An 11,937-nucleotide genomic window follows, 5' to 3' on the forward strand; every position below is an offset into this window, starting at 1 on the left:
TGTTTGTTATGTCTCATCAGTTGGAATGACAAATGCAATACACATGTCTCTCTTATATGCCATTTGATATGGGATTCGTAAAAGCAGTGTTAATGTTTGGGATGCACCATCTGTTGGAAAAAAGTCTAAATGGCCTACAAGAAGCTGTTATGCTAGTAACAGCAGCAAAAGAAGTTTTGATATGTGATTGAAAGAAGAGGCATAAACAGAAAAAATCGATAAGAAAATGACAGCCAGATAGTTAAGAAAACTAAAAACCTAAGAAAAAAAACTGATGTCAAAATATCAGATACAAACCAAAAAAAAAAAAAACAGATAGTCAACGTTAGTAATTAATAGTTTTGTCATCTTAAATGAGGAAGAAATCACTAGGGTAACTTCTGAACCCATTTCCTCAGAGGTCACGCCAAATGATAACATGCAATACTACACTAATGATGGAGGCACAGTTTAGCACCGCTCACAAAAACAAACAAAATGGCTTCTGAACCGGACACAAAAATCTTAACAACAATTAAACTCCACAAAATAATTGAAAACTTCATTCAGAATCAAACTCAGTAACTATAAAAACCTCAAATTAGAATCTGATCTCCTAAAATGAGGGAGACAAGGCAGAGTGGTGGCTCTGAGGCTAGGGATCTGCATTGGCAATCGGAGGGTTGCCGGTTTGAATCCTGCAAATGCCAAAGGAGACTCTGCTCTGTTGGGCCTTTGAGCAAGGCCCTTAACCTATAATTGCTGAGCGCTTTGAGCAGTGAGAAAAGCGCTATATAAATGCAAAGAATTATTATTATTACTTCTGATGATCAACTTTGTACCCTTCACCTGTAACACTTGTTCCCAAACAGTCCCCCAGATTAATGTTGACTTCTTTTTTTAAGTCACTTTGGGTAAAAACATCTCCTAATAGCAAATAAAAGTAAATATTGTGGCGGATGGTCAGGGAGCTTGCCTGGCTAGGGTGCTTCCATAGTTAACTATAAAAACCTCAAATTAGAATCTGATCTCCTAAAATGAGGGAGACAAGGCAGAGTGGTGGCTCTGAGGCTAGGGATCTGCACTGGCAATCGGAGGGTTGCCGGTTTGAATCCTGCAAATGCCAAAGGAGACTCTGCTCTGTTGGGCCTTTGAGCAAGGCCCTTAATCTGCAATTGCTGGGCACTTTGAGTAGTGAGAAAAGCGCTATATAAATGCAAAGAATTATTATTATTAAAATTCACATAAAAAATATACAAAAGCTCAATTATATGCTATTGAAAAAATGTTTTAAGAAGTACACAAGGGTGTTTTGAATCAGCAAACTCACATCGAAAGTGTTTGTTTTGAACACATTGCGTCATAAAACAAAGCTTACGACCTCTTTACAATGCAGGACGCCTCCACAACAACAGGGAAGACAGAAATGGATGCAATTTACTGTAAGTAACCAAAATGGCAGTCAAAGCAGCCCAAATAATAACAATACCAATAGTAAGACTCTGATCAGAAGGTTGATGTTAGATTCAGAATCAGGCCTAAAAAAGTAAAAAAACGTGATTTCAGTCTCATATAAAGACAAGGAGAAAGACACAAAAGAAAGATGAAATCAATTTAAAACACAATTAGTCATTGCAATACGACATTAATCAATTTCATCTTGACATCACTTAAGAACGTCTCCTTACCATAGAGTAGGACATGACAAGTTGTTACGAAGCGTTCTGCATACGCTCCCAGCAAGGAGTAGGAGGCCATGTCCGAGAATGAATGATGTCACCATGTCATGGCACCCTTGATGCAAATTGACATTCACAATGATGTTTTCTACTTTTCTGATACTAAAGATGAAGGGTCACCACAGTAATAATAATAATATTCAAAGTAGAAGAAGAAGAAGGAAAACATAAGGTAGGATATTGCACTAAGCTGCATGTAATTGCTGTCATTTTGAAACATCATGTCTAATATAGTAGTGAACACCAAGATGGAAGAATTAACCCTGATGTTGGGCATGTTTATTTAACAATGGATGATCCACAGTTGTATTTCCAGAAGAATCGCCTTTGAACTGGTATGACAAATGCGGTACACTAAAGTAACAGTCATAGCCATGGCTAATCTTGCAGTGATACTGAAGTGGTGTTCCTGGTCATCATCCAGAGTCGCATGACATGTCTATCTGACTCTGTGTTCCCCGCAATCTTTTGTGAGGCTCTTTTTATTCAATGGCCAGGAATCTCCGTCTGCCTTCTTGATCCTTGTAAACTATATGGCAAATGTTTCAGGGGTTTATGGGGTACAGAGCTCAATGCACCAGTGTGACATTTTGCTCTCAGTCACCCATCCAGCCCGCTTATCTTCTAGGTAATATGATGGCTTCTTCAATGCAATTTGCACCAATGAACAGCCGTGTGTTGTTACTGTGACGTCACTTGCGATTCACATGTGCCTGCTCATCAGCACTGGGGGCAATGATCTTTATGTGTGTGCAGATTTATATGAATGCAGCTTGTTTCAACATTACCTCACATGGAGTAGTTTGGAATTGTATGAATTGGTGTATCAACAACATTAACCCAGCAACAGGGGATGCACAAACCAGTATGGTTCTTTGTGCAGGTCCCAAGTCCGGATAAATGGGAGGGTTACATCAGGAAGGGCTTCCGGTGTAAAACTTTGCGAAATGAATACGCGGACAACAATACAAATTTCCATACCTGATTGGTAATGCCAAGAAAGAGCATCACAGATGCAATGTTTGCTCTGAGGATGTTGATGGAGAAGTGTAGAGAAGGCCAGCAGGACTTGAATTGCGTCTTTGTGGACCTGGAGAAAGTATATGACATATGACAGGGTGCCTCGAGAGGAGTTGTGGAATTGTATGAGGAAGTCAGGAGTGGCAGAGAAGTATATAAGAGCTGTACAGGATATGTACGAGGGAAGTGTGACTGTGGTGAGGTCTGCAGTAGGAGAGACAGATGCATTCAAGGTGGAGGAGGGATTTACATCAGGGATCGGCTCTGAGCCCTTTCTTATTTGCAATGGTGATGAACAGGTTGACAGACGAGATTAGACAGGAGTCCCCGTGGACTGTGATGTTTGCTGATGACATTGTGATCTGTAGCGATAGTAGGGAGCAGGTTGAGGAGACCCTGGAGAGGTGGAGATATGCTCTAGAGAGGAGAGGAATGAAGGTCAGTAGGAACAAGACAGAATACATGTGTGTGAATGAGAGGGAGGTCAGAAGAATGTTGAGGATGAGGGAGTAGAGTTGGCAAAGGTGGATGAGTTTAAATACTTGGGATCAACAGTACAGAGTAATGGGGATTGTGGAAGAGAGGTGAAAAAGAGAGTTCAGACAGGGTGGAATGGGTGGAGAAGAGTGTCTGGAGTGATTTGTGACAGACAGATATCAGCAAGGATGAAAGGGAAGGTCTACAGGACGGTAGTGAGACCAGCTATGTTATATGGATTGGAGATGGTGGCACTGACCAGAAAGCAGGAGGCAGAGTTGGAGGTGGCAGAGTTAAAGATGTTAAGGTTTGCATTGGGTGTGATGAGGATGGATAGGATTAGAAATGAGGACATTAGAGGGTCAGCTCAAGTTGGACAGTTGGGAGACAAAGTCAGAGAGGCGAGATTGCATTGGTTTAGACATGTACAGAGGAGAGATGCTGGGTATATTGGGAAAAGGATGCCAAGGATAGAGCTGCCAGGGAAGAGGAAAAGAGGAAGGCCTAAGAGAAGGTTTATGGATGTGGTGAGAGAGGACATGCAGGTGATGGGTGTAACAGAACAAGATGCAGAGGACAGAAAGATATGGAAGAAGATGATCTGCTGTGGTAACCCCTAGTTGAAAGAGGAAGAAGAAGAAGGTGTATCAATGACATTGTAAGGCGTTCAAAGCTTGGTCCAAAATCCGAGAAATGCTTGTTTGTGACATGCCCAAATCACTGCTGATACAAAGCTGCCAAAAAGCATAATGTTACCAACACTTTCATTTCATTTGACAATGCATGGCTACTCTGTATATTATAATGTTATGGATATTATTCCATCTCACTCAAATTCATACATTTTTTGAGTTACAATTTCATTGTGATCTTGTGTCTTCAAAACATTTCTCCTTTCCCAAGATGTGCTTGTTGTTCTCTGCCTGAACACCATCTCCTGGCAGCTCCCAGTAAGTCAGGTCAGCTCACAAGCTCTCCTAAATCCTGGTGAAGTTAGTTTCTTAAATTAGGAAAATTGACAAAATGCCTTTACTGCTACTCCTGAGTAGGACCAAATTTGCATTACTCGGAGATTTTTAAGCCAGTTAGGACTGCTTTCTACTCTGAGATGCTTGATAAATACTGGCACAGGTCTATGAAAGCCATTCGACTCACCATAAACCAGTTTGGCCTCAGTTTTAAACTATATGATATTGTAAAATGCTATTAAGAAACTGCGTCTTATGTGCTTTATTAACCCGTGTAATGAAATTCTGTTATTACTCTTTAATATAAATCACTGCTAGGAAATTATTTAACAAAACAAAAAAGTGACACCTTTAAAAGTGACAAAACTTTAAAATGCTCCAACTTTCTATGAAGTCCCTGAGCGTACTGAAATATTACGCCATGCATGCATTTTGTGACCTGTTTATTCTCATGAGATGTCGCTTGTCCACAAAAAGATGAATGTGTTTTCATTTTCCATTTGCCAAGACCGTCACGGCTGCTAAGTGAGATATAATAAACTAAATTGAAAATAAAATGTTTGTTCCATTAAGGCACATCAGTAGGTCACTTCAGCACTGTGGCGGCAGTCCATAAGGAAGCCATTCTGGTCTGCCCAGGGTGTTCCAGACGTCTGCCTCTTGGACGTCATCTGAGGCAGCAGGGAACTTCACTAAATGTACAAGAGCTCATCTATCACAGCACAAGCCTTTAAATTTCACTCGCTGTAGTCTCCATCTCTTGTTCACCAATTGGGAGTGTAGCCCAGTGACTGAGGAGTTGGACTGGAAAATATGATGGCACTGGTTTAGTGTTGCATTATGGGGCAAAGAATAAGCAGCGGGAGCTGCCGGTGCTCGACATCTATGAGTTCTCTTTTAGAAGTGCAGTTACGCAGCTTTGCAGTTAGGAGGATGAGCCATCTCTATAATTGTAGAAGGAGCCGACTCTGCTGTAGTGAGTGGGGGTGCAGAGGTTGGGGTGGGGGGAATCTCACTAGCGGAGCAAAGTCAAGGCAGGAGGACGAACCTTCATTGCTAAAGCGTCATCACAAAGTCTACTAAGACTCACATAACCAATAAGAGACAATAAGTGATACCAGAATTACAAAAGTTATGAGAAGGCTGGGATTGTGAAATACTAATCCGCAAATTCTAATAAATCTGGCATGGCTAAATAGTAGTGGGCGCAATCTGCAGCTCTGATGTTTCAAATAATGGGGGTCAATCTTCAGTAGTGAGACTGTTAAATACTCAGGGAGCAATCGCCACCTTTGATATCATTAAACTTGAGCCCCAAGATTTCATATTCAGTCCCTCTGTTGGAATCCACGGTTGGAGCAACCACTAAAACTGGTGTTTGTATTTTTGTTCTTAACCAATGAATATATACCTTTAGTATGCTGTGCTACAGCTGACACTGCTCATTTTAGCTCTGGTTAAGTCAAAAGATTTCTTAATTTATAGTAAATCTGGGGTGTATATGAGGGTGTTTGATTTTACATATATTTATGCATGTGTCAAGTATTTATCTACGATATAGTGCCTTTCTTAACTAACTAAATTCTTATCTATCTATAATATAGTTTTTATCTATCTATCTATCTATCTATCTATCTATCTATCTATCTATCTATCTATCTATCTATCTATCTAGTGCTGGAGGGCTGCAGTGATTGTAATTCTACCACCACACCAGGGGTTGGCGCTGTGTCTTAAGGCCTTTCTCTCTTCCTCCCTCTGCACACTGGACAATTGACAGCTAGATTTCAGACGCCACTTCCGGTGTTTGTCCACCTGGACCCGCCTCTTCCTGCAGGTACAACTGAAAGCTGGAAGCTCCACCATCATTCGCAGTTCTGTTTGAACTCACGTCTGCAGAGAAGACTCTAAAATAATTGCCTGTTTTTTGACTTTTGTTGCATCCAGTAATACAGGGTGGTTGTCTTGGCACCCGAGCTCTCTATTGTTGTCGTCTCTTTCTTTTACACTATCTACCTGTCTATCTAGAGAAATAATCATCATGACTTTCATTATTCAGTCATTTTGGGCACTGCAGATGTTAACTTCTAAATGGTGATAATCCCCAGAACTAGCATTGCAATCTCCAAGGCTCACAGTGTAAAATTCTAAAAGAGCAATCATAAAGAGTGACAACTGCTATATACCATTGATGATAATCTCCAGGACTGGGATGGTTATATGGTAGGGGTCGATCCCCAAGATTGTCAATGATAAGACTAGTGGACAGAATCTCCCAATACAGTGCCTTTTAAAAAGATTCATCCCCTTGGAAGTTTCACATTTCATAGTTATACAGCTTTAAATCCCAGTGGATTTAATTTAGCTTTTTGAAGAGGATCATGATAAAGTCAAAATGGAAACAGATCTCTGCAAAGTGGTCTAAATTAATTACAAATCTAAATAAAAAAATCATTTAGATCCCCATGCAATCTGACAGCTTGAGCAGTTTTGCAAAGAAGAAGAAATGGAGAAAAATGGCAAAGTGGAGATGGGCAAAGTAGAGATAGAAAGGCCTGAGCATTCAGACTAGTAGAATACTAAAAAAATGCCAAATTTACCCAGAAGACAAAGAGTTCTATCTATCTATCTATCTATCTATCTATCTATCTATCTATCTATCTATCTATCTATCTATCTATCTATCTATCTATCTATGCATCAGCATAGGTAAATGCCTCATTTACTTATATCAACTTTAACTTACTAACTTATTTCAACCTCCTGTCAATGTTTCAGATGGCACCAGTAGAATTAAACAACTCATGTTTGGTACCGGTTATTATCTACCAGTGCACCAGCCTGATTAAACAACACATGCCAACCTTCTGCCAAGATCTCGGAAACCAGCAATTCAGTCTCTACCAAGTTCACTCAGCTGTTTTCTCCAAGATGGCACCAAATATATGCCACCCAGGACTGGCTGGGTAGCCACCAAAGGATGCAGATAGATTTTCTCCCTCCCTTTGTCCATATAAACTACACAATTATAAACCTAGTACCTGTGAAGGTTTTAGCCTGATTATATGCCTCATGTCGACCTTCAGTCAAGGTTTCAAATGGCACCAGCAGGATCAAATACCTTATGCCAATTTTTTTTTAAGGTCTTACTCTGCACCCACATGACTCATCACATTTACAATCTCCCTTTGCCACACAGTTCATAAAACCCTCACCATTTTACACATCTACACATAAGAAAATTTGACTCCGAACAGTGGCCTCATTAAAAACATGAGGATGAAAGGAAGTCAACAGAGCTGACTTTGCGCATCTGTATAGGACCATCTGCAGCTAGTGCCCCTCATTGTAGGCTGTCTCTGGTCTCTTCAACGTCTTTGTTCTGCTTTGGGCTCCCACCTCTCTGCTCCAAATGCATCAGACATCAGCACAAAACACTTTGGGGATTGTTCAGGCTTTCTCTTGCTCTTCCATCAGTTGGCTGCACATCTGCACATCTTGGAATAACTTGGCCAACTAAATGTATTCACAGTATATTATTAGTTTTTATGATTGAGCCCACTTGACTAAACAGGACATGAGCCTTCTCGTGCTCTGCCTTAAATTGTGTCTCCCTATTACTTGTTACCTTTTTTTTCTGCAATCACACATATTTAATATAAACTGATTTGATTTAAGTCACCATTGATAACAATGTCTACTAAATATACAGAAGACGGTTCCATCCCCAGATGTTTCTTGTAGGAACAACACCCAAAACTGTCATCAAATCCTTGTCGGTCTGGCTCCAATAAACCCAGTGTGGATTGTCAACAACATTACCAATGTTTAATAGTACATGATTATTTATTTATTTGTGGAGCACAACATTGTAAAATAGATGATACGCAAAACTAATTATTAGGAGCACCTGACCGACCACCTTGTTATCCATGCCATTGTCTTAACAACCAATAATATAGCAGTAACACAATGCATACAGTGATGCATTTGTTAACATCAAACACCAAAATCAGAGAAAAACATGATCTTAGTGATTTTGACCATGCCATGACTGTTGGTGCCATGCAGCCTGTTTGGAGTATTTCTGTACCTGCTGATCTCCTGGAATTTTCACACACATCTGTCTCTAGAGTTTACTCAGAATGGTGCAATAAACTAATAAATAAAAACATCCAGCGAGCAGCACTTCTGCGACTGAAATGCCATTTTCATAAGAGATGTCAGAGGAGAATGACAAGATTGGTTCAAGCTCACAGAAAGACTCCAGTAACTCAGATAACCTCTCTGTATTACTGCGGTGAGCAGAAAAGCATCTCAGAACACACAACACGTCAGAACTTGAAGCTGATGGGCCACAACAGCAGAAGACCATGTTGGGTTCTGATCCTGTCAGCCAAGAACAGACAGCTGAGGCTGCAGTGTGCACGGGCTCACCAAAACTAGACAGCTGAAGACTGGACAAATGTCGCCTGGTCTGAAGGCACACAGATGGTAGGGTCAGAATTTTTGTGTCAATAGCATGAATCTATGCAGCCAATGTGTCAACAGTCCAGGATGGTGGTGGTAGTGGCGTAATGGTGTGGGAATGTTTTCTTGGAACACTTTAGGCCCATTAACATCAGTCAATCATCACTTGAATCCCATGGTCTATTTGAGTATTTTTTGCTGTCCGTGTGTATCCCTTCATGGTCACAATTTAGACACCTTCTAATGGCTACTTTAAGCATCATGTCACTTATCTCAGTGGCCTTCCCAGTAATCAGATCTGAATCCAACAGAACACCTTTGGGACATAGCAGAACAGGAGATTTGCGTCATGCACAAACTGAGTGATGCAATCATGTCAACATGGACGAGAATCTCAAAGGAACGTCTCCAGCATCTTGTGGAATCCATGCCTTGTAGAGTTGGGACTGTTCTACCCAGTATTAGTATAGTGGTCCTAAGGAAGTAAGTAATCTCTTCTTGTTTGCCATGGTGCCCAGGGCCAGATTAAGACCTTTATGGGCAATTAAAAAATGTTAGTGCCCCTATTTATATATAATTCAAAATATAAACAATAACATAGCATAAAATACAATTTTATTTTTCAAAATGAAGTGGTGGTGACATGTTGTGTGTTTTTGGGTATGCAAGTGACAATGTCCCTAACTCTACGCTGAGTCAGCACCTTAACATGGCGGAGTGATTTGTGTGATCCCCTGAGTGATGCCATCAGGAGTCATGTACTCCTTATAGGGCCACCCATGAAGGAAAGGTCAGAGGCGAGGTCCGGACTAAGACTGACTCAGCCACCCACACCCCATCCCACCAAGGGTCCTTCCAAAGTGCTGCAACTTGGCTTGCCACACAGATTCCCGATAGGAAGTTAAGCAGTGTGATTGAGGACTGTGCACCCTCACTATCACCGATATCAACAACTCCTTTGCGCAGGCTCTTTCTTCCATCTATGTTCCTCATCCTTTCTCCTGCATCAAAGTCCTGGCAATGGGCAACAGACAAAGAGAACTACCATTGGGTGATGGTGTATGTTCTTATTATGGAACCCACAGGTACGGCGGCATTGGTGTGATGGCCGTTCAGAGGCACACTCGAGACAAGTGCCTCGTCCATGTTCTGCCAATGTGATTGAACAACAATGGACACATCAACAAGAAGAGAAGAGAATGGGAAGACATCACCAACAAAACCAACCCACTGCACCTGGAGGGGCAATTCCCTTGCTCATTGTGCCCTTGGACCTGCTTTTTCCAAACTGGCCTGTTCTACAACCAGCACACACACAGGAGGGGGAGTGACAGAGATAGACAAATGGATGGGCAGCATCATTGTCGGATTGACAGACAGCCATGAATAATTTTCTTGTACTCTGTGCATGTGACAGCTCTACTGCTACTACTGCCACAGAAAATGTATGGGAACAGACCCACATACTGGAACTGGCAAACCCACAGGAATCTGGCATCATTACATAGGTATGGTGTAGTGGTTAAGGCTTTGGACTTCACACCCTGAGGTTGTGGGTTCAAATCCCATTACTGACACTCTGGAACCTTGAGCAAGTCATGTCACTTGCTTGTGCTCCAATTGGAAAATCAAAAGAAAAGTCACCAATCTAATCTGAAATGTTGAAAAAGTCGCCTTGGATAAAGGCATCAGCCAAATGAGTGGGCACAGTCTCCAAGACCAGCACTGATATATCCTTATCTGAAAAATCTCCAAGATTACACTTGTTAACTACTAATGACTAAAATATCCCAGAATAATGCTGATTATACCATTTAGGAATTAACATCAAGAATGCCCCCCTTACATCCAAAATGGTGAACTTCAAAAGTAAAATTCTCAGGGCCACTTTATACAGTTCCAGGTCATGGAGTGTATCCCTCCATCTACATACACTCAAACTGAGAGGAAAGCCCGAGGACTCAGAGAGGAGCCCATAAAGACCCAACATACAAACTTCACACAGGCTCAGGATCCATGAAGGTGGCTGTTCCCGCCACTGCCCCGCTTTCATCAAAAGCAAACGCTGCTAAGTACAAATAGGGGCTTTTCTCACACCAAGATCTGCATTGTGAAAGCCTTATGGAAAATCCTGTCATAAACAACAACCTTCAAACCCTCAGGGCAGCAACTGGTAAAACAGACCTCCGTGACCGGCACTTTTAAATTATCCATAACCATTGGTGACATAATCCTGTGAGGGGTATTCTTAAATACTGGAAGGGAAGACTCCTCATGACAAGTATTATTAGATTTTTATAGACGAGACACGGCTGGCACACAAAAGCACTTTTGAGAGCTTATTGCTCAAGAGCTGCAATGTTTTGGAGATCAATCCCCTTCACTTGAAGAGCCAAACCTGTGCAGCTTTCACTGCTCCTAAAATTATGGTGGTCAGCTCCTTAATGGATCCATTGGTGGGATCATAGAAAAGAAGGCATCGATGAACACTAATATAGAATCATCCCAGAATGTGCATGTTGTAATATCACTGTTGAGAAGCCTTGCCCCCCCACCACAGATGTGAAGTGACTAAGCGGCGTGCCACACTTCCTCATATTCTTTACTTCTTACTTAAAGTCGCCTGAATTGCTGTGAACAGACACCTTGCATGGCAGCCTTCCCATTTCCCGTTGCCTGTCGTTTATTCACACCTTTGGATTTTCAGATCAGGTGGCAGGTTTTCCTTAGATCTTGAGAATACTGCGTGCATTTTTAAAATTATTTTCTTGGATGACTTCAAATCAAATGCATTAAGATTAGCCTACAGGTTCACTCCTGCCATTCCCAACTCCTATCTTCAAAAGACACACTTTAGCTTTGCACTCAACCACGACTAACAAACTTTGATCAGCCTCTGATTGGATTACGTCTCCCAAGCCAGTTCTCCTGCTGTTTTCTGCACACATTTAATTAACATTTGCACTCATTGTTCTTTTTTTTTCCAGTATCATGGTTGCTATCAACAAAGTCACTTAGTAAGCCTGAAGCCTGCTTAGGGTCTCTGGGTAAAGTCACTGGCAGCGCGCACAGATTACCACCCACCAAAACTCCACCCTTGCTGTCTAATTCAAGATCGCACAGTTGGACACTTTTGACCAGAGAGATTAGAAAACTGTGCATTTTAATCAGAAAACCGGAATCTGTGAATTTTAAAAAGCATGGATGGTATAGACAAGGTGAAGCCTTCCACCTGCTTGGCCGGTGGCTTCAAGTGTCCTTTCCCAAAGGCACATCAGCAGGGT

The 11,937-nt window shown here is 41.5% G+C and overlaps 1 protein-coding gene across 1 annotated transcript in view; it reads right to left on the minus strand.

The window, feature by feature from the left end:
- Window positions 1–11,359, minus strand: part of LOC120539750 (heparan sulfate glucosamine 3-O-sulfotransferase 1-like) — a 71,683-nt gene extending 60,324 nt beyond the window's left edge. Inside the window, exon 1 of the mRNA XM_039770132.1 lies at window positions 11,299–11,359. The gene's annotated coding sequence lies outside the window, so the exon portion shown is untranslated. The remainder of the gene's footprint in view (window positions 1–11,298) is intronic.
- Between the last annotated feature and the right edge of the window lie 578 nt (window positions 11,360–11,937).

The sequence above is a fragment of the Polypterus senegalus genome, chromosome 11 (genome assembly GCF_016835505.1).
Source record: "Polypterus senegalus isolate Bchr_013 chromosome 11, ASM1683550v1, whole genome shotgun sequence".
NCBI lineage: Eukaryota > Metazoa > Chordata > Cladistia > Polypteriformes > Polypteridae > Polypterus > Polypterus senegalus.